This window comes from Panthera pardus, unplaced genomic scaffold (assembly GCF_024362965.1).
Source record: "Panthera pardus isolate Hobbes unplaced genomic scaffold, ASM2436296v1 HiC_scaffold_8, whole genome shotgun sequence".
Taxonomy (NCBI): Eukaryota; Metazoa; Chordata; class Mammalia; order Carnivora; family Felidae; genus Panthera; species Panthera pardus.
In genome coordinates this window covers 82,959,732-82,983,958 of record NW_026527013.1, presented here as the reverse complement: position 1 = coordinate 82,983,958, position 24,227 = coordinate 82,959,732, and the positions used below count along the sequence as shown (strand labels likewise).

The 24,227-nt window shown below is 37.7% G+C and overlaps 1 protein-coding gene across 11 annotated transcripts in view; it reads left to right on the top strand.

Annotated features, from left to right (window-relative positions):
• Positions 1-24,227, top strand: part of MAGI2 (membrane associated guanylate kinase, WW and PDZ domain containing 2) — a 1,325,358-nt gene that overhangs the window by 582,668 nt on the left and 718,463 nt on the right. Inside the window, exons 1-2 of one of the 11 annotated variants that reach the window (XM_053897624.1) lie at positions 21,423-21,497; positions 21,755-21,939. The exons of 9 other annotated variants lie outside the window; for them this stretch is intronic. The gene's annotated coding sequence lies outside the window, so the exon portion shown is untranslated. Of the gene's footprint in view, positions 1-21,422; positions 21,498-21,626; positions 21,940-24,227 lie in introns of those variants that run through there. One more of the 11 variants, XM_053897623.1, reaches the window with a different exon arrangement.

The following is a 24,227-nucleotide window of genomic DNA, read 5'->3' as shown; positions in this document are numbered from 1 at the left end:
AGCTGCCACCGTCTGAAACTTTGCTGGACTCAGTGTTGGAAGGAAAAAGAGAGGCTGTACAAGTTGAATGCTAGTGCTTAAAACTTTTGCATGGAAATGATTAATGACAAATCTACTTTCATGAGTTTGGACAAAGCAAATCACATGGCTATGCCAAGGGAACTGGGAGGGGTGCCTAGGTGGCTCAGTCAGTTAAGTATCAGTTTTTCAGCTCAGGTCATGATCTCACAGTCATGGGTTCAAGCCCCAGGTGGGGCTCTGCACTGACAGTGCAGACTCTGCTTGGGATTCTCTCTTTCCCTCTCTCTCTGACCCTCCCTTTCTCTCTGCCCCTCCCTCTCTCAAAATAAGTAAGTAAATATTAAAAAGAAAACAACAACAAAGGGGCCTGGGAAATGTACCATTTCCACAAAGACAGGGAGCCAGCTATGTTGCTGATCTGATACATTAACATTAGAATATTACCTTAGAGTCTTTTCTGAAGTGTAAATTCTAACTCAGGCCTATTTTCTCAGGAAGAGTGTAATCAGCGCACTGCATGTCTAAATTCCTCTCATTTAGTCTGTTTTGTTGTTCATGCCTACAGACCTATAGGGTGATTGTATTGGGTTGATGTATTTTTTTACTGCTCTTTCACTCTATATGAATTACTTCTTTTTTTTTTCCAGTTAACCATGTACACTTGTGCAATTCATAGTAGAATATCAATATTTGTGGGTTTAGTTATGTAAACAATGTGTGTAAGAGATATAAAAAACAAATCATCAAAAAGACATCAGAAGGAAATCTAAATCTGTACTTAATGGAATAACTTCACACTTAAGTATGTAGAGTTCAAGTTGACAAGTTGAGAGTGCAGAATATGGACTTCCAACCATCTGTAACCACAGCCCTCTTCCCACACTTGTTTCTAGTCTGGGGCTCCTTGCTTCTTCTATTGCCCTTTGATGAAGTTCTATAGTTGTGCCACTGTAGTGAGCTCACCTACTACTAAAAAGTGTGGCTGTAGATAATTATATAAGATATTGTTCATATAAAGTAATGCTAACAAAAAATATAAATTGTAAGGACATGTGGGTGGTTCAGTCGGTTAAGTATCTGATTCTTGATTTCTGCTCAGGTTGTGATCTCACAGTTCATGAGATCAAGCCCCACATCAGGCTCTGTGCTGACAGCATGGAACCTCCTTGGGATTCTGTCTCTGTCCCTCTCTCTCTGCTGTCACTTTCTCTCATGCTGTCATTAGCATGCTGCTCATGCTGTCTCTTTCTCTCTCTCTCTCAAAATAAATAAGTAACCTTGTCTATGTATGTATGTATGTATGTATGTATGTATCTATGTATACAAATTGTAAAGGGAAGGAGAAATTTTCCCTTCTCCCCTTCTAGGTTCTTTGGGTGGTCTAATAATTAAGTTGACATATGACAGATCAACAGGAGAAAAATTTAATTTTGTGTGTACAGTAGCCCTAAAGACATGAGGCTCAAAGAAGTGACTAAAACAGGCAGCTTTCATGCCTTCTAAACCAAGAAAAAATAAATGTGTGAAGAAGTGACAAGACAAAATGGGTTTGAGCTTGCAGTAGTAAATTAGTGAAGAAGTAACAAGGCTTGCTTATACAGCCTTTTGGGCCCTAGATTTCCCTATCTCTGGTGATAAGGATGTCCTTTTTCCTCCTGGTACAGGGAGAGTACCTTTCACATGAGAGATGTCCCCTCTTTTCAGGGGGACAAAAGAAGGTCAGAGTGTTCTTTCTTATACCAGCTGTTTCTTAAGTAACTTTAATTCAAAACAGTCAATATGCCAGCATGGCATATTTTGGGGTGGCATATTTTGCTGCCCTTCAATTGTAATTACATTTTCATAATATTTTAACGCTGGAAAGTGGAAATGTGGGGTAGACAAATAACATTTCTTTTGTGATTGTTATGTAAAGGCTTTATGTGATCGGTCATTCCCTGTGTAATCCCAGGGATGTAATGTTATCACAATTTTATAAATAAGTAAGCCACTCAAAGTTGCACAGCCAGCAAAGAATAAAATCTGCATTCAAATTTAGCCCAAACTTGTTCAGTTTCCCATATTTCTTCTCTAAAATTTCTTATAGGTATTGTAAAGACTTGGGCTTATTCTTAATGACTAATTTTACCCTAGATACCTTAGGATTATCATTTTTTAAAAAATTATACTAATTAACAAATACTTATTCAATTTGTGAATTAGTAATATGTGTTCATTGTGGAATATTTATTTATTTTTTCAGAGCAATATCCTCTACTGTATTTTATTTTACTTTATTTTATTTTTTTATTATTATTTTTTAAATATATAAAGATAAATAAATAAATAATTGTCAAGTAGGCTAACATACAGTGTATACAGTGTGCTCTTGGTTTTGGGAGTTAGATTCCTGTGATTCATCACTTACATACAACACCCAGTTCTCATCACAACAAGTGCCCTCTTCAATGCCCATCACCCCACTATGGAATATTTAGAAAAAACAGAATTATATAAAAAGAAAAAAATTGAGCAGAAATGTGTCCATGAAGAGGTAGTCATTGTGAACATTTGGTGTATAATTGTTTGCATATTAAAAAATTAAATAAGGATAATTTTTCATGCTCTAAAATATAATTTTAATAATGACATGGTTTTCCAGTTTAGGAATGTGCCATAGTAATTTAACAGTCCTTATTTTTTTTACACATCAAGATTGTTTCTTTTTTTTTTTCAATATATGAAATTTATTGTCAAATTGGTTTCCATACAACACCCAGTGCTCATCCCAAAAGGTGCCCTCCTCAATACCCATCACCCACCCTCCCCTCCCTCCCACCCCACATCAAGATTTTTTCTAAAGGTTAGCTATTAAAAGTAATGTTATAGTGATATCCTTATATACAGTTTTATGCCCAACTCTGTTTTCTGAGGATAAACTGCCAGAAGAAAAGACAGGTAATCTTAAATTTTTCACACATAGTCCTAAAATATCTTACAAAAAAGTTTACTAAATTATACTATCGATAGTGCCTGTTTCTCAGCAATTTCTCCAACATAAGGGATATTAATTTTTATTCCTTTCAAAGATTGCCAATTGGAAAAACAGAAAATGGTATTTTGTTTTAATTTGCCAATTTTAGATTACTAGTAAGTTTAACTTTTGTTTTCCTTTTTCTTTTTTTCTTTTTCTTTTTTTTAATTTTTGACTACTGTTACCTCCTTCTATATGAGTTGCTTTACTTATCCTTTGCCCATTTTCCTGCTATAGAGGACTTCTCTCCAGATGCTTCTACAATAGCATTCTATTTAGACCTGTTATTTTCTTCCAGCACACCATTTTTTGCCTTCCAGTACAGTGGTTGATTAATATTTAGAAAATCACAGCTTTTTCTTAGATTAGCTCATCTAATCTCCTGGTTTTATAGACCACTAGAATATAACACCTGGAGTCAGCATATTGGGTTTGAATCCAAGCTCAAATAACTGAGCCAGCTATGGGACTTTAGGCAAGTCACTCTATTCCCCAAGGCTTAATTTCTGTTTCTGTAAAACATGCATAATAATTTTTATCTTATGAGACAGGTGTATATATTACCTGGCATAATAAGTACTCAGAGTAAGTTTAGTTATTTTTGTATTGTTGTTGGTCTTGGTATTATTAAATATGATGGCCCTGAGCTCCAGGAAAGCAAAGTGATCTGTAAACTAATCTTCATCAGGGATCTTTCACTTTTGTGCATTCTTGGTGCTTTCTTACTCTGCTTTTTTGTAGATAGTGCCTAACCTCAAGGGTGGGATTCTAATAAGATAAATAATAATGGAGCAGGTATTTTTAAAGGAGTGAGACATTATATCATGTCTCAGATAATACCAAGTAAGGCAGCCACTCTTGTGCCTGTGCATATGGTTGTTTCATATGTATAGCTATAATATCTTACTACCTAGCAGAGCTTCTGATTTTTAAGAGATTTGGAAGCACATGTAGAAATATCAGTTTGACAAATTTAGGTACCCAAAACAAACTTAAATAAAACATAAACAAAACCCAGGATGCCAAGAGTTAAGATTGCCAGAAATGAGAAAATACACTTGATTTATTTTACTGAATATGTGATATTATCCTAAATGATCTATCTGTTTATCATCTATCTATCTTTTGATCACTCAGCAGCTCTGTCTATCTATCTAGAGATAGAAATGTAGATATATCTTCTTAGGTATAGTTCCATGTTTGTAATTGGTAAATAGTTTGTGTGTCTATTTCTGCCTTTCATATGGGATCTACTTATAATGATTTTTCATTAAAACAAAACTGGATCCTGTATATGACCACCATGCCCATGTTTTGATGTTTGTAAAGGACCATAGGTAGATTTTGTGTGCTAACCAAGAAGGGCTAGAAAGAGTCCTTGTAGAATATGCAAAATGTTTGAAGGGTAATGAAGTCATGATGGCAGTCAATATCATTCATCTTCCATGGATTTTAAATCTTCACTGAGAAAGCATATGCCAGTAAGAGGAAATTATTGGCTATTTAGATAATTGAAGTCAAATTTAATGGATTCTGCTATTAACCAAAATTGAAGGATTTCTTAAGTTGTTTCCCTAAGATGAACAAAGAATAAATCAAATATATTTGTGAGACTTAGGTAACTTAAATTAATGTTCCTCATAACCATTTTATCCTAGAGTTTTATTCTATGTAAGTCTTAAGGAGAGAATAGTAGACAACTAAGAGATTTTTATCCTTCAAGAGCTTACAACATAGTGAAAGTATTTTTTTTTTAAGTGAAAGCAGACAAGTGAATAAAATATATAAAAACAAACTGTTACAATTGTTATGAAGGAAACCAACAAAGGGCTGAGAAGGGCTAAGATTCCCTACAGGGAATCTACCCTAGACAGGATGCCAGGAAGAACTGAGGGAAAGGCCACTGAGATCTCACATACGGCTACAGAGGCAGAAATCGCACATTACATGGCTTCCTGGAAGGAAGGAGTTGGATTTTATGTCAACTGCAGTGGAAAGGTCTTGAAGGGCTTTAATCAGGGGAGTGAAATCATGTAAGGATACTTCAAGGAACACCATAGCTCTATTCAGACAGTAAAAGGAGACAAGACTTAAATGAGGTTATTAGTGGGAAGCCTTCCCCAAGGGAAAAGAGAATCCCTGAATAGAAAAGTGTGAAGTGTAGCACTTTCCTAGCTTATTTCTGAACCATGAAAGTCACAACTGGATTATATATCTATGAGTCATATACATTAGACTGAATTATACTCAGGATTTTTTTTTGAGGGTAATGCAAATGAAGAAATGAAGAGATTAGGACAATGCAGAGAAAGGGCAGTCATCTACAGGAAAGATGAAAGTGCATTTTGGTTGGTCTCATAGCAAAAGATGAAAAGTAAGAATCTGGAATAGGTAAAGTTTTAGGAATACATGGTGATACACATCCACAGAGAAAAAGTTCTTCCTCAGTATGAAAAAGGAAGGAAGGAAGGAAGGAAGGAAGGAAGGAAGGAAGGAAGGAAGGGAGGGAGGGAGGGAGGGAGGAAGGAAGGAAGGAAGGAAGGAAGGAAGGAAGGAAGGAAGGAAGGAAGGAAGGAAGGGTGGGAGGAAGGGAGGGAGGGAGGAAGGTAGGGAGAAGAGAAGAAGGAAGAACAGACAATGCCGCATGAAATTTCCATTACTACTTTGTGTGTAAATGAGATAGGGAAGGAAATGTACAGGTTCTTCTTTTAGTAAAGAATCATGACTTGATTCCATGAAGTGTAAGTACACCTGATTTTATAGATTTAATGATTTTATTACGCTAAAGGTAACCACTACAGTGCACAAGCTTATTCGGAGTCCCTCAGGGTGCATCAGTGCCTTCACATGACATACAACTTCTGTATTCTTAAATGAAGGAAAGACAAAGAAGAGGCAGAGAATGAAGGAACTGATAGCTGACTTGGTTACAACTATTTTTTAAGGAACTAGAAAACAAAATTGAGACTTTGGGGTTTGTTTTCTGTGTATTTTTAGTGTTAAACTTTTATTATAGGAAATGTCAAGCATATGGAAAGCAAAGAGAATAGTATAATGAATGCTATATAACCATCACCCTGTTCCATCAATTGTCAACATTCTGCTATTCTTTTATGATCTATAGCTCCATCCACTTTCCACACCATCTTGATCACTATTGTTTTTTGTAACTTGAGAGTTTAAAATGTGTCTTTTGTGTTAATACAATGTTAATTCTTAATAATGTAATATTATTATGTAAGAGGATATTATCCAACATTAGTTTATTTATGGCTAATATGAATTTGATGGATTTGATTGCTGTAGAGGTAGAACAGAACAATCCTTTTTTGTCTTATTTGTGTTTTGTGCTGATGAAACTTGAAAACTAAATGGTCTGCATCTTTAGGAAGAGTCTTAGACTGGGAAGGTTTGAGGATCAGACTTCTAGACTTGTGCTCTTCTACTAACTATCCTTGTGACCTTCACTGCTCTGTGACTCAGTTTTCTTATGTTAACCTGAGTCAACTGAATGGAATACTTCCCAAAGTAGGCTCATATTCCCAAGTGGCTTATACTTCTCTTTACCAAAAAATGGCCTATGTACTTCTCATCATCTATTCAGCAACGTATCTGGTCTTCAAAGCATGGTTCAAGGTTTTCATACTGTTGTTAGATCCAATTCGATTCAATTCAACCAGTACTTACTGAGGACTGATTATATGTCAAGCACTGTTCTTGGCACCAAAGATTACAGAAGTAAGCCAAACTGACCCATATCCTAAATTTATTAATCTTTCATTTTATCAAGGTGCCACCCAATTGGAAGGTGAGATGGGATGAAAGAGATGGGATGCTCAGCAAGGGTCTCAGCTTAGAAGATAAGTTTGGATTCAAGATGGAAAAGAATGAGGAAGCTGGATATGTAGTGTGGATATGTAGGAGAAAAGCCTTCCAGGCAGAGGAAGCACTGGTAACAAATGCCCCATAGTGGAGTCTGCCTGCTGGTGTAGGAGAGTAATGAGGAGGCCAGTATGGCAAGAACCAGGGAATAATGAATGAAGCATCAGGTATTGGGAGCAGCCTACAAATTGTGAATAGCTTCTTAAGTCATATGATGATGTTGGTTTTACTCTCAGTGAGATGAGAAACCTTTGGGGTTATAACAAACTGATAAGTTTGATTTATGTTTTAAGGTCATCAGTATAGCTGAGAAGAGAGCAGAAATGAGACTAGTTAGGCTACTGCTGTCATCCAGATTAGACATGAGTGTAACTTGTTTATAGTGGGGGTAGTGATAAAGGGTTAAATTCTGGGTCTATTTTGCAGGTACAGCTGACATTTCCTTTGGGGAGTGAAAGACAGATGAAGCAAGAGTAATATCAAATGTGTTTTGTTTTGTTTTGTTTTGTTTTGTTTTGTGTACCTGGATCCTAGAGCTGCTGTTACCAAAGAGGGAAGAGTCTGTTGGGGGATTGGGGAGTGATAGTGCTTAACTACCATCTCTGATATACCTACGTGATCCACAAATGTCCAGTAGCCCCTCTCTGTCTCTCTCCACCTGCCTCACTAGCTCTCTGTTTCACCTCTTCTCTGTCTCTGTCTGTCCCACATTCTCAATGTGTAGTTGTCTAGATTATGAAATATTAATCAGGAAAGTCTCCAGCATAATTTGCAACAAGTGAAAAAGAAAGTCTCCTGTCTTTATTTTTTAGTGTTATACCATATTCTGTGACCCTTCAGGTTTCCTCTAAAACTACATAAAGTTTTAAAATTGGAAGAGATCATAAAGAATATCTTGTCCAACTTTTCACTTTATAGGCGTGGACACTTAGCTCAAATAAGTTAGATGACTCACCTATGGGACAGGAAGGAGGAGAAATAAATAGCATGTGAGTAAATGATATAGTTTTAAATCCCAAAAAAGAAAACAAATAACAGAGTACAAACAAAAATGTTATATATATGCCCAGAGAGGAAAAGTGAGTGGTAGCAAATGAAGTAGTTTTGACATGATGGCAAAATAGACAATTCATTCCAAAGCTTTTGTTAAGTTTTTCAATTCAATAGTTTTTTTTGAAAAATAATACTAATTTGCAATTTCTTCTCATTAATTCTTCTTTTTTTTAAATGTTTATTTATTTTTGAGAGAGAGAGACAGAGCATGAGTAGGCGAGGGGCAGAGAGAGAGGGAGACACAGAATCCAAAGCAGGCTCCAGGCTCTGAGCTGTTAGCACAGAGCCCGACGTGGGCCTTGAACGACGAACTGTGAGATCATGACCTGAACCAAAGTTGGACCATTAACCAACTGAACCACCCAGGCACCCCCTCATTAATACCTCTTAGGATTTTTCCAGGTTTGTAGAAATTAAGACAGAACACATGACTTTATACTGTTGGCCTATAGTATAAAAGTGGTTTCTAAAACAAAAGTATTTAATGTCTATTTTGTTTGCAAATTCAGACTCACATAAACCTAATTTACTTTTAAAGAACCTAACTTGAGGGGCACTTGGGTGGCTCAGCTCGTTAAGTGTCCAACTCTTGACTTTGGTGCAGGTCATGATCTCACAGTTCATGGGTCGGAGCCTTCTGTCCAGCTCTGCGCTGACAGTGTGGAGCCCACTTGGGATCCTCTCTTTCTCCCTCTCTCTCTGACACTCCCCTGCTCGCTCGCTCTTTCTCTCTCTCTCTCAAAATAAATAAACTTAGAAAAAAATCTAACTTGAAGTAGAGCAAAATTAAAAGCATCCCTCTTATGTGGACTTTTATCTCTTGTCAAAATATTTTAATTACTGTCATTTTGTTTTGATTTTCCAAAGTTAAATGATAACTTCAAAATCATGTTGTAACAAAGCTCTAGGGTGAAAACTATTATTTCCTTGGTTAGTTTGAATTTGTGTGTGTACTTTACATTCATGAACATATATGTAATAAATAAATAAATAAATGTAAGTAAATAAATGTCAGTAAATGGTGATAGAAATCCTTTTCCCCCATAACTTTACATATATGCATGAAGAAAAGGCCTGTTTATCTTAACTCAGTCACATGTTTGCCTAAGTTAGAACCTTTAGAATGATACAAAATGTAGTTAGCTGTTGCATTATTTAAGGGAAAGGAAAACAAACAAACAAACCTGGCTTACACTTAATCATTACCTTTCTGAGCTTCAGTTTTCTTATCTGAAGAACTGAAATTATCATACTTGCTGTAGTTACCTGCTTGGTGATTATAATGACCAAAGGAGATAATGCCTTTGAAAGCTCCCTGATACACTGTGACAATGGTATTAGTATGCCCATTCAGAAAACATAGTCAACTTATCTTTTTCCGGATGGGAAAAGACAGTATCCTAGAGTCAATCAACAACAACAAAAAAAGCAGTGTTTCCACGCTCTTTAAATAAACCTGTGTCTGTATGCTTGACATTTTAAAGAAGTAAGTCACATCCTGTGTGCTAGAATAGAAATATAGTGAGTTTTTCTTCAATTCCTAAAATTAAATGTGATTTCACTACAGTAGTTATTTTGCTCTTTATTACTGCATACAGGTGTTCATTGGTACAGCACTGCTCTCTGAAAACCCTTGCCCAGGACTCAGCCCCTGTAGGTGTGGATGCCTGAGGAAAGAGTTCCTTAAGCTGAGAGCCAGCAATTGGCACCTTGTGGATTCAACCTTTGTAATTCAATTAAATTTTATTGAATTCCAATGAAGAAAATCTATAGGGGGCAAATCTTCAGAGCTACCTTACAGTGGAACTTCCTTCCAAAACTGGAAACCAATTTTGAAACTTACTGTTTCCAAAATAGCATTGTAAATGAATAGGCTATCAAAGGACACCTATAATTATGTTTTGTTTTTTTTTTTCACATCATGTGAAAACACATACACTTTCAGAGTGACACATTTAGCCATCTCCAAATCAAATCAACATTTTCCCTAAATAAAGCCAACATGGCTCCATGTCATGGATCATTTTGGAAAACATTCTTTTTCCTGCTCCTGGCCATTTTAAGATACCTTTTACATTTTATTTTAGCACCGAAATTGTATTTGGTTATTAAAAATTTCTCCAATCATTATTTGAGTATGAGTCTACATCTCTTTTTTTTAACCTTTATTTTTGAGAGAGAGAGAGACAGAGAGACAGAGTGCGAAAAGGGTAGGAGCAGAGAGAGAGGGAGACACAGAATTTAAAGAAGGTGCCAGGCTCTGAGCTGTCAGCACAGAGCCCAACACAGGGCTTGAACTGACTAACTGTGAGATCATGACCTGAGCTGAAGTCAGAAACTTAAATGACTGAGCCACCCAGGCGCCCCTACACCTTTATTATCATTATAATTGATTACCTGGATGATTTTATCTTAAAGAATAGTGGTAAGATGACCAATTAGCCCACACACATTAGTGAGTACCTATTATTTTTCAGGCTAGATGCTGTGGGAATAAGAGCACAAGAGACATAATTCCTACCTTCAAGGTGTTTACAGACTAGTTGGAAGATGAGAATAAAAATGTTAAAAAAAAAAAAAAAAAAAAGAAATACCCTAAGAATTATATTAGAGTATGGACAAAATTCAAGAACAGACATGAGATAAGGACTCTCATTTACTGACTCAGAATCCAAGAATGGGGCTTAAGAATATGTTTTTTGTTTTGTTTTGTTTTGTTTTGTTTTGAGAGAGAGAGAGAGAGAGAGAGAGAGAGAGCATATGCATGAGTGGGGGAGGGGCATAGGAGGAGGGAGAGAGTGAGAATCCCAAGCAAGCTTCACACCCAGCTTAGAGTCAGATAAGGGGCTTGATATCACCATGGTGAGATCACAACCTGAGTTGAAATCAAGACTTGAATGCTTAACCAACTAAGCCACCCAGGTGTCCCAAGAATATGTATTTTTAAAGCTCCCAAGATTTGGAGAGATAAACAGGTTTAGAAGCTACTGGTATTCCACTTTGTCTCCTTCCAGTCTCTCCTCCAGGCTCTGCTTAGTGCTCTCAAAGTTTACAGAAAAATCTCATAGGTGCCCCATCCATCAGCCTTTTTCCAGGTCTTACCTGCTTGACCCACAGGCAGTCTACTACAAGGTGATGGCTGTCTCCTAGTTCCCCGCCCCCCTCTCTGAACAGCCCTCCTCAGTGTTGTTTAATGGTTCTGAATCCTTTGCTCACACCTCAAATACTGATGTTTCCTTTTTTCCTCTTCTTATTCCTAGTCTCTTGCAGGATGACATCCCCCATTCTTGCACTTTAGTGACAGGACTCAGTTATACCCTGGATGATTCCTAATCCTACAATCGTAGCTCAGACCTCTTCATATCTCCAGTTGGATCCCTGTCAGGTTCTCCAGACTCAAAATTGTTCAAAATCAAACTCATTTTATCTGCAAAGGTCAAACCATCCTTCAGTGACTGTAGGATGTGAGGTGGTTAGGTAGGTGAAATGAGGTGGGGACAGGGGAAAATGGGAAGTGAGACCTTCAGCTCAGGTCATGATCTCACAGTTTGTGAGTTCAAGCCCCAAATCTGGCTCTGTGCTGACAGTGTGGAGCCTGCTTGGGATTCTCTCTCTCCCTCTCCCTCTCTGTCTGTCCCTCCACCAATGGTGCTCTCTCTCTCAAAATAAATAAATTAACTTAAAAAAAAAAGCTAGGAATTAGTCACCCTCAAATTGTCTTTCTATATGACCATGCATCCTCTTATTAACTAAGGCCTCTTTGTTCTACCTAAGGATGAAGACTTCCTCTCTCCTCCTACACCCGTTGTCCTATTTGAAGTTACCATCTGATTGTTGATAACTCTCTCCTGAGTTGGAAGATGCTCAGATTGACTCAAGTTTCTGCTATCTTTAATCTCACTAGATATGAATTATATTTCTTAAATTAACAATCTGAAATTTAGAGACCTTCTCACATTTTGAAGAATCTGAATCATACTTTCATTTAATTTCATTTTTATCATGTTCATCATTTATGAAGTTGTCTAAAACTTAGGGCTGTGTGGAGTTTTAAAGAATCATTTAGAAAGACACTCCAAGGGGTTACTCTAGCTTAGCTCTTTAATATAAGAAAAAATAACAATTGAAAAAAGATATTTGCATTGTGCCTGTAAAGATTTTAAAGCAAAAACTCTTCAGTGTCTAAGAACTAGTTTTTGTTTGTTTGTTTGTTTGTTTTTTCAGCCTTCTGTTCTGATGCCTAGTAAGCTAACAGGATATTTTTCCTGATGTTAACATCCTTTGCATAGTCCTAGGCATTATTTCTTCTATTGTAGAACCGTTTTTTTTTCTTATTTTAACTTTGTAGTACATCATTTTTGTTTGTTTGTTTTGTTTTGTACTATGTTGGCTAACTTCAGCTATAGATAGATATCTGTATATATTTGTGCTGTAGATAACAATAGAAATTTTAGGATTTTTCCCCGTTACTATAGTTTTTAAAAAGTGGGCTGTTTCTCAGTTCAGATCTCATTTTCCTCTGAACAACAGTGATGCTTTCAGTGTCCTTTCTCTTTTCTCTTTATTTAGTAGGTGGAGAGAAATTTCTGCACATTTATAGAGGCAGTAATTCAGGCATTTGTGCAAATTTTCTTCAAAGACTACTCTTCACATTTAACCCTCTGCTATATTCTTACTTCTGTATCTCACAATCAGAAGAAATGAATAAGATGAAGTAAATTGTCTGAGCAATCAGAAGTCGTTCCTCAAGCAATCTATCCGAATATCATTTGTGAGTCGTCTACACCAATGACAATTCTTCTTGCTCACAGTGCCGTGTAAATTATGCATGCAATTTCCTGACAACTTGTCAGTCACCTTGCTTTTATTCCAGAGGAATCCAAGCAGTTATGGCACTTTAAGGTGAGGAATAAGGAATGCAGGGCTATAGGATAGTTTTGTCTTTTTTTTCCTGTTCAGGCTTCCCTGATGGCCCTTTGCTAAGGCAGTACTGACAAATCTTGCAGTTGTCACCTTCTGGTTTACTAGGGGAACCCTGCCTTGGGGGTTCCCTGAAAACTTCACACATCTCACAGGAAATATTAAAAAGTAGGGGCGCCTGGGTGGCTGGGTCAGTTGAGCATCTAATTCTTGGTTTTGGCTCAGGTCATGGTCTCAAGGCTTTGTGGATTCCAGCCCCTTTGGGTTCTGCCCTGGCAGAGTGGAGCCTCTTCTCTCCCTCTCTCTCTCTGCTCTTCCCCCACTTGTGCTGTGTTTGTCTCTCTCTCACAATAAATAAATAAACTTTAATATAAGAACCAGCCAGTATGTGGAAAGATGTAAGAAAGTCACGATTGGGAACTTGGGATTTTGGTTTCTTTTATTTGCTAGGATTGTTGACGGTTATATTTTGAAGGTAAAGAGGTAGGTGAGAGTCATCTGCATATTTGACCAAAAAAGGAAAGTTTTTAGGGCATAATTGAAACACATGGCACTTAGAGTTACTTGAAAAGCATTTGGACCTATATTTTGAGTTGTCATTATTTTTTTAAAGCAAATTAATTGGAATCTGAATTCAAGTTCCTATGCACACACACTCACATACACACACACACAGTCACACACACTCACATACACACACACAGTGGCATGCTGGAGACGGTTGGCATTGCCTTGAAATAGTCATTTTGTACACCTCTCCCCATCTCCAGTTCAGTGACTTGAGGTTAATAGCTTGAAATTGACTATGGTGGCATATTTAGTCTGCAGAAATTGACAAATGCTGCAAATCAGGGGTTTTTTGTTTGTTTCTTTTTATTTTTCCAAAGTGCTAGTGGTTAAACATTGAACAGCACATCACTGCCATAACAGGGCATGCTTTCCTCAAATTTCCATGGCCATTGCAGGATGTTTCACATCTGTCTAAAATATCATTGCAGAGTCATTCAATGAAGGTTTAATTTCAATATAGCTTTATTCCCAACTTTTGTCCCAGAGGGTGGCAGCATGGTGCAATAAAAAGTACCTGGGGCTTTGTATTAGAAGGTGTTGTTAATCCCTGCCCTATCCCTTTGCCTCTTTGACTTTAGAAAAGCTCACTGAGCCAAAAATTCTTCCTCTTAAAGTGGGGATAGTAATACTACTATGGAGACTGAATGATAGGTAGAGTATGTGGCGGAGTCAAAATGAGTCAATGGGAGCCCTCCCTCCCCAGTATCATGGACTAATGGGGTTTGATATTAAAGAGTCCTCAAGAAATGTTTTACCTTCTAATCTCACGAAACCAAAATCTATGAGCTGGATGAGATCTTGGGAAAAGTTTAGTATCTTTATTTCACAGATAAGGTCATTGATATAATTGAGTAATCCAAAGCAGATCTCTCGAATTCTAATAAAGTTCAGTAGAACTTTCTCTACTCTTCTATGGCACCACCTCTAGGTACATCATGTAACTATTTCTTCTGTCTTTTCCCTCTTGTCCACCCTTTCTTCATTCTTTATGTCTTCCTTCTCCTTCTTTCTCAATTCAGTATAATTTTATTTTGATTTTACTAAGTTGCTCTGGTGCTTTGAGAAAGGTAGATTACTTGACTAAAATTTAGATCCTCTGCAAAAGCTTATCTTACTTGAATGGTGAAACCTAAAAAAAAAAAAAAAAAAAAAAAAAAAAAAGAATGGTGAAACCTATAAATGTCAGGTGAATTAAAGAGGTGTGAGCAGATCAGGTGACCCATGGAGGGTGACCCAGGGGGGAAAAAAGCTATTTAGTAGGAAGAACAAGAAGGAAAATGCTATTTCCTGAGAGCTTATTATGTGCCATATTTTGTTCTAGCAATTTCATGATTGCACTTACTTTTAGATGTTATGCTATTTTTACCAATAAGGAAATTAAGTTTTTGTGGCCTTAAGGTATCTTGCCCAAACTCATACAATCAATTCATGGTGCAGTTATGACTCAAAACCAAGGTGGGCATCCACTGCCCTTTGTTCCCATGCTAAATTAGTCGAGTCAGAGTTGATAGTTCCCTCTCTATTCGTTTTCCTTCATGATTTGAAATTGGGCTTTATAAGTAATATGTTTTGTTGAGTTCAGCCCATTTAAATAGACATGTTTCAGGCCATGTTTTAAAATTTCTGGAAACCTATTTAGTTTCTACTTCCAAGTAATGTTTACATTTTAAAAGATTGTACAAGCCATCCAAATTTCTAAGACAATAAGTATTACTTCAGGTAATACATGCAAATTTACACAGTGTATTCTACTGAATTTTGGTTTTGTTACAAGATGAGAGTCAAAATCAGGAAGAATTCTGAAGGTGATAGAGAAGTGCCATTTAAAAGGAGTAACCTAAAAGGCAGAGGAAGGAGAAGTGGAAGATATGGACGACATAGTGCACTCACTTCACAATCTTGTCTAGGCTCATCCCAGGCAAAGTTCTTTTTGTAGATCAAGAGGCCCCATAAATGCCCCATTTATGGCCATCTGATGGGGTCCACAAGGTAAAGTAGATGAAGAGTTATAGAAAAGCATGAGCCTCTGGAGGAGATAAAAGATTACAATTCAGCTGGTTTTCAGAAGTCAGAAGTAGGATGATTCATTATGAGATCAGAAATGCAGATTCATAAAGGACAGCTGTCAACAATGGAATCTGTTTATGCCCACTCAGTACAGAAAGTACTTCTATTGCGCTTTGGTCTCTTCAGTCATATGAAGAATATTCTTGTGAGGATTGTTAACACCTCATGAATTGCCTTCAGAAGGCTTAAAACTCACCCAGGAGGATCTTCCCTGTGCCAGGTTTGATCCTGGGACTTGCTTACAGAAAGGAAAAACTAGTGAAAGGGAAAGCGTGTTCTGTTATTTTTTCTACTTCATACACCAAAAGATATTTAAATGTAAGCTTTTGTTTTGATTAGGGACTACTGGACCATGATAGTGTGTTTTACATCGGTGTAATAAGCTCAGAATATGTAATGTCATGAACTGAAAGTCAGTAAAAGAAAAGAATATGATAACAATAAGAACGGAAGCTACCATTACTGTGTTTTATTTACAGCAGTGTCTGATACATGATAAATATTGGTGATGATGAGTAGGAGGATGATGACAATGATGGTGATGGTAGCACTGGTGGTGACAATGATGATGATAATGATGTGATGTAATGGTGGTGTTGATGATGATGATAGTGGTGATGATGGTGTGCCAGGCACTGTGCATTATTTCATTCAATGCCTGAGAACTCTGTACAACAGAGATCATCACTGTTTTACAGATGAGTAACTTATCTTGTATCACACAGCCAAGAAATGGTGAAGTCAGGGTTGCTAAGGCTCTGTGTGTTCGACAGCATGCTATATTTAAAGGCCATTCTTAAAGCACCTGCTTTGGCTGGTTAGTCAAGACTAAAGAAAAATCCAAAGCAGGAATTTTTCTGCTTTTTGCTTTTCTTCTCTTAGAATGGGATAATCACACTTTAACCATTGCCTGTGATAATTATGCATGCATGCACATACATATAACTATCTTTAAGTAGAATAGGATTCTTTTGACAGTGACTGAAAATGCATTAATTTGGAATAAACATTCAAAAACAGATCAGTTGTTTTTGATGAAAATTGTTATGTAGCCTATGAGGCAGGGAGAGAGAAGTTCCAGAGATCTGGACTCTGCAAACATTAAGTGTAACTGCCAATGCAAAAGTAATCTACACACACATCCAGTGGTCAACAGAGTAACACACCAATCATTTAGTCCACACTCACAAAAGCCATCAATGGTAGAATCTTTTCCTATTATGATCAACAATTTATATAATTGCAAAAAAGAAGAAGAGAATTTTCTTGAGGTTGTTTGTCTATAGTTTGCAGAATATGACAACCACAATTCTCATGCAGATTTTTTTCCCACTGACAAATAACATCTACTGTTTATTTGGTTTTGATTTCACATACACATCATACCATATCTGCACTAATTGTGCACTTAACTAACAAGAATGATGCATAGTTAAATGAAATTTTATTTGCTAGTAAATATACCTCAAAAAGGTAAGGAAATGTTCCATGGAAATATTGAAAATATTTATTTTGGAAAAAAAAGGAGACAGTAGTTTGTACAAAAATCAGGCATCATGGATTTTTAAGAAGAATTAATATTTAGCTTATTGCTAAAATAAAAATGCTGGCTTTTTAAAAAAATGTGTAATTTCTACTTTCTGCCTGACAGGAAGCCATCCACAATGTCTCAAGAGACCATACATTACAGATCTAATAATAAAGCAATATATGGAGTTCATGATTAGTTAAATAGTAGCTGGTACATCTTCCTAATTTTATCAAATCACTTGTAGTCTGTAAACTGGACTGAAAGCTATAAAACCACATTTAATAATACACAGAGTCAGTAGTGCTTTTTCACCCCTAAATATCTCTAGATGAGATGGAAAACTCATATGGGGATAAACTGAAAATTTGCTTCTCACTTGTTAATAACAGCAACAATAATGATAATAAAACATAATAATTAACATGGAGTGTCTAATTGTTTTAGGTATGGTACTAAATACTTAACATGAGTTCTCGTTTAAGCTGCAAATAAAACTATGAGATAGATCAGCAAACTGAGGCACATAGACACTAAATGACTTGCCTTTGGTCACCCTGTCTTGAAAGTGGCAGATAAAGGCTTTATATTTTTTGTAAGTTTATTTATTTATTTTGAAAGAGAAAGGGAGGGAGGGAGTGAGAGAGGGAGAGAGAGAATCCCAAGCAGGCACCACACTGTCAGCGCAGAGCCTGACTCACAGCTTGATCGCACAAACCATGAGATCGCAACCTGAGCCGAAAGCAAGAGTTGGACACTCAACCAACTGAGCCACCCAGGCACTCTGAGAAAGGCTTTAAACCCAGAGACCGAGTCCAACTCCTGAAACTGAGCCTTTAGTATGCAAAGAGATAGAAAGCAAAAGAGTAATAACATTACTGACTGATTTAATCCACTGCTGAATTTTGGGTTCCAGATGTTTAGGGAATAAGATATGGTGTGATATTAATCATGTAGCAGAGACTGACTTGGGTCCTAATCCAGAAATTTATTAATTTTCTGACCTTTGGTGAATTATTTAATGCCTCCAGACTTCACTTTCCTCAGTAGTTAAGTGATGATAATAGCACCTCATGGAATTATTGTGACAGTGTAAAAAGCCAAATCCCCTAGCATAAATATGAGAGTTTGATATTAGTATTATTTCTGGTTCTGCTGTTGTAATATCAATATGCCTTAAATATAAACTACACTAGGGAAGGGGTGAATTCATGTGCCCAATTGTACCAGGGAATCCTTGAAGAATAAAATGAAGACAGAAAAAGGAAGGGAAGATTATACCAGAAAGGGGAATCAAAGGCACAGACCTAAGAAAGACCTTGATGTGAGAGAGAGATGGTAAATGCATTTAGCCTCACAGGACCAAAGGTTTCACATAAGATAAGGTAGGAATGAGATGGGCTATTGTATATAATTTTGTTTCATGACTCAAAATAAACAGTCATCATATTTGATTCTGATAAGTGTTCTCAACTTTTTTTGTAAAAATCCCTTATTTAAGTGTAAAAGAAGCAGAAGGCTTTCATTTGGCTTAATAATGATCCTGAGAATATTAACTCTCTGTGTAACTATCCTTATATGTCTAATCACCTGGGACCGTTGTTAAAAATTCAGATCCCTGACCTTCTCTAGATTTGGGGTAGAACCCAGGATTCTATGCATTTACTATCACTTGCAAGTAATTTTTATCATTAGGAAAGTTTCGGAAACAAGGCTGTAATCCACCCTCCACATCACTGGCAAAATAATCTTTATAAAACGAATAATTTACCAGCCAAGGATTCTTACATAGCTTGCCACTGGGTCTCAGATGGAGCACAGATACTTGGGGGGAGCATTCAAGATCATACACAACCTGTTCTGATCTACTTTTAAAACCACTCTCCTCTGCCCCTGTTTTCCAGCCATACCACACTGCACACAGGTCTCTGTTCATGCTTTTTGTGTCCTGTGGCCTGAATTCCCCCACATCTGCTTTCTTACCTAGAAAAATGACACATGCTTAAAAGCTGAGTTCAAATGTCACCTGTTCTATTGTAACCATCCCACATCCCATTAAGGAACCCCCGCCCCTGCCTTTCTGACTTTCCATAGCATTCTGCACTGACATTTCTTGTATGTCAGTGGTACACATTATCAGTTTCGGAAAGGGTTCAGACTCTGTTTTATTACCTTCTACCTCTCACTGCTCAGAATACTGCTTAACACAAAGGAAGTGCTCAATAAACATTGGTTGATAACTGAATGCATGAGTGAAGATTCATTTCACACTCTGTATTTTAGTTTGTTCCTTGAGTAATGGAAGACCTGTTAGAAAGACAACTGGGGCTTTTGCCAAATTATTTTCATCTTTTTTTTTTTTTTTTGAAGTGGCCTGTCATTGGTGAACTTTAATAAGCCTTTTAAAATTAAGATCCTTTGATTTTTAATAACAAAAAATATGCAGTCTAGAGTCCATTTTACACCGTGCCTCTTTGTTAGAATAGCATGGAGCTTCAAAGTTGCCATACACTGGAGTGTGAGTTAAAGCCCATGCATTATCTGACATAATAGGAGATGCCTTTCCTGCTCTCTCTCTTATGTGGACATTTTGCACATTCAGGGAAAGTGATACCTTGGCTAAAAAAGAAAAGCCAGAGGGTGAGGTGGAGGGAAAAAAAAGGGCAAATGCAAAATGAAGACACCCAATGCTGGAAAGGAAAAATAAAGGTTAAAGAACAGCTAGTTTTCTTCGCAGAGACTGTAAAATGAAATCCTTTATGTTTTTATCCTACAAAATTTTAGGTCTTCCTAAATTTGCCTAAGCTAACTTACTTTTCTGAGGGAAGATCTTTTTTTATTGTCCCATGTTTTGGTGCCAATTTTTGTAGCACATACTAAAGCTAAATTTGCAGCCGGTTAGCATATAATTTATTTTAAAAGCTTAAATAGGATCTTTTCCATGCAAGGTAAAGCTTTTAAAATACAAAACAAGCAAGAACAGTGAATAGCTGTTACTCATTCCATGTCTACCCTTGAGTGGTGTTTATGGAGGGGACTGGGTGTATTTCAGCTGGAGTGCCTGGTCTCAGCGGTAAATGCAACGCTCTCCTGACATCACTCTCAAGAGAATGAGAGGCTGTTTGTGTAAGAGTTTGAAATGTTATCTTTTGAGGCAGGGCTAATGCGATTCTATGTCAGTTCTCCTCTTATTTTTCTCTTTGGTGGAGTCACCAATGTCACCATGTTCTCGAAATTAAGAATCCATGCACGAAACACCAAAGGCCAAATAAGAGATTCTTCTTCTGATACTTGTTCTCACCAAACTTGTTGATCTCCTTCTAATTACTTGTCATTTGGCTTCATAAAGTACTTTTTATCTTGAATTCTCAAAATAGTTTGTGGAGATTATCTTGTTTTTCTTCGCAGTGTTTCTAAGAGCAGAATGCATTTCATTCCTATTTAATGGCAGAGATGAAAGAGATTCTGTGCATTGGATTTCAGAAACTTTGCAGCAGGAAATGAGGTGGTAGCAAATTTACTCATTAAGATCTAAGTCTGCAGACTATAAATTTATATTCAACACTGTACGAGGTTAGCACACCTTTTTTCCAGTTGCTTCGGTACCTGGTGCCCTGAGTGGTGTATCTGCCTGGACATCCTTCTGTGCCAGGCTTGCTTGATTGGCGGGGAGGGGAGCTGCTACATTTTTTGCATTTATTTTCTATTTTAAGACAGAGACACTGAAACAGAGAAGGGAAAAGTTATTTGTTTAAGAGCAAAAAATTACTCATTAAATCTAATTCTACAATAGGAAACTATTGATTTCTATCCATGCTATGTACATTGGTTTTTGTCACTTATTTTTCTTTTCTTCTCCTCTTCTGCCTCCTCCTCCTCATTATTATTATTACTATTATTACTATTGTTATTACTATTATTATTATTATTGGTTTTCTTTGTGGTCCTTTACTTTGAGATAAGTTGAACTAGATGTCAAAGAAAAGGCCAATTAGAAAAGGTGTGTAAATAGTAAAATGACTGATTCTTTGACCCTTGAAAGAAAAAGAAAGTCATGCAAACAAGTTTAAAAGAATTGTTCAGTTGGATGATTCTGAAACTATGCAGCCTTGTTATTAACGCTGAAAACTTTAATTACATTTCATTATACTATATTAGCTTCTCTTAATTGCTGAAAGGGGACTATGAAAGCAAAAACAAAAATGCCTAATCTCTAGAAGCTAGATTTTCCTCCGCTGCTTTGTAATGTAAATGTGCCTGTGTGTATATTAAAATTCACACACTCCATCCATCTCTCTGGCTTTTAACGGAGGGGTCACCTGACTTCACCTAGAGCCGCCCCCCTCCCTTTCGCAGAGGAAACCCAAAAGTGAGAGACAGGCGCTTACAGAACACAGGTTCTCATGCTGGGAGATGTAAATGACCCCGACTGAACGGAATCCAGTGAGGTTGCTGGTGGGGGTTGGGGAAAGAGAAACGGAGGGAGAGTGGAAAAGCGACCGAGGGGAGAGAGAGAGGGAGGGAGAGAGGGAGAGCGGGAGGGAGGGTGGGAGGGAGGGAGGGAGGGAGTGAGAGAGAGAGAGAGAGAGAGAGAGGGAGAGAGGGAGAGAGAGAGAGAGAAGTGCTGCATGCTTCATCTTTGAGAGGAGGGGAAAACAAAAGACCTCAGCGGCAGTTTTGTTGCTGTGTCTGGCTTAAAGAGGAAAATTCTGGACATCCATGCTGAAAAAATCAAAGCTCAGCTGAGACTACTTCTATCAAGAAAATTACATTATCTGAGAATGGGTTGGATCAGTACAGGTGGTTTGAGAAGACACTGACTGAGGACCATGGAAAGGTGGGAGAGGACGTGCGGCTTCTCTGCTTCCTTTGAACAGAGCTCTAGGTTAGTAAGCTGAAACTGCCCCGGTCTGGCTTGAATATCTATATGTGTCTGTGTGTGTGTTTTCTATTTATAACCTCCAAACCTTCCTGCTCCCCAACCCCTGGGTAGGCAGTGCCATATTTCACCAGATGTGAACCTAAACTTGATTTGAGTCTCACTACATTACCAAATGCCTCTCCTTTGCTTGCGGAGCTTTTGTTCAATACAGCCAGCGGAGAGCCGTCATGATGTCTCCTCTGAGTCAGAATGTGTGTTTGAGCCCTTAGATTGTCAGGTGGCTGTTTGGAGAATAGTTAGCATTTTGCTCCAGAAGGCTGCAAATGCATGATTAGGTTATTGTGAGATGTAAACAGCAAATATCTGCTGACTTGGCGTTTCTTGTAATATCAGAGTAATTCAGAGATATCTGACTGAATTTGTCTTATCTGAATTTTCCACATAATTGAGTTCAAATATAATAAGTTTGAAATGGCACCCTACCAACAAAGGCACACACCAGGTATTCTTATGGCAGAGAATGTTTTACCTCCCACTGGAGCCAAAGCTTTAAAATGTATTTCACTGGGACCTGGTTTGAGGAAAGACTACAATATGTCATCATTAAAATACATGCCAAGGCGTTTTTTGTAAGTGGGTATAGATGTGTGTAAAACAAACACATAATTTCTCTTGTTTCTTGCTGTGCAGATAGAGTGTCTTTTGTTCCAGCATGTGTATTTTCCTGTGTTTTTACAAAGAAAGCATTGCCTGTGCGTTCTGTGATAGGAGACTTGCATACCAGTTTGCCATTGTGCACTCAAGAATCAGCTCTATTCGGAAGTAAACTGCCCAGAGGTATTAGTCAAGAAGCTGGAGGAGGGTGGGGAGTGGGGGGAGAGGTGGTTTTTTTCTTCCTCCCCCCCTTTTTTTTTAAACTATCAGCCCCGAAGTGTCTAATTCACATGATTTTTAGAGGAAATGGGGAAAGGCATTTAGTTTTGAATTGGATGCAGATCTGTGCCGTGCAATTGCCAAAGACTACATCAGGAAGATGCTCAAAGGAGAGGGAATCAGATTCGTAATGGACTCTCTAAGAAAATGTTCTGTGAGGGTGACTGGCTGGGTCCCTTTTGACCAAATTAAGATGCGCTCTGGCGGTGCACTAGCAGCTGTGAGCTGACATTTTCTTGTGAACCTAGTGAAAAATGGCTCCATATCTCTCCTCCCAGTCCTGAGGAGATGGTCTCTTCGAGTTGTTGAGCCTTCCTCCAACGTGATTTGCTCCTGTGGCTGTTTTCTAATAGGGACGGACAGGCTCTTGGTTCCTTTCAGTTCACCTGCCTTTTTAGATCTCGGCTTGAATGGGGAGTGGGTGGTGACGGTGTTACTTCGAGTACAAACTACCCAGCAAGGCTGACAGAAGATATTTTCTTGGCAGTCACATTTCCATTTTTAAAAACATAGGTTATATTTCTTTGGACACAATATAAAGCACTTTTTGTTGTTGTTAAGTGGGCTAGTAAACAATTTCTCCAATGAAAGACGCACGCATGTGTGACACTTCACATTTGGACTTTCCACATGGGAAGTGACAGGTAAAAACATAGGGATACTTGCCCATCAGCCATCTCTGAAAAGATAAAGCTGCCCTCATCTTTCTTACCATTTTTCCCCCGTTTTTGAATCGTGACTCGGGCAAGGAGAAGGATCATGTCCCAGAGTTAGAATGCACGAGGTAATATACTACGGTCCTGTACTACTCATGTGCTTATTAAGGAATTCCTGTGCTGAGCAGGGAGTGGAGGTGATACAGAGCTACACCACTCCTTTATTGAGGCTTTGGTTTGTGAACCAACCAGCAGAGGCAGGATGCACTTTAGCAGAGACCTGTATGTTTGAGGAACTGGTTAAGTGAATGTTTCATTTGGGGGTGTGTGAAATTGGTTGTTCTCTGTTATACAACATTCTAAGAGGATCGTGTGAGTGTAGAGTGGATTCAGGAGGAAGGGGTTGTTGGGCTTCTCACATTTTAGGTAAGAAGTACAGCACTATCCACTAGAGAGGACAACATGCGAATGCACAACAGTACAAGAGTGTGTGCACTGTGCAGAAACAGTAGTTCTTTACATTGCATGGTAGTTCCCGAATTATAGGAATTTGGGAAAAAAACCTCAAGACTTCCTGGAAAATGGCATGCAGTCACCTCTATATTATGACAAAGTAAGACTTCTAGCACAATAATTTTAACTGCATTATGGGAACAGTTCCGTAAGTGCTTTCGGTATTCTACCACTTGTACCACTGAAGGA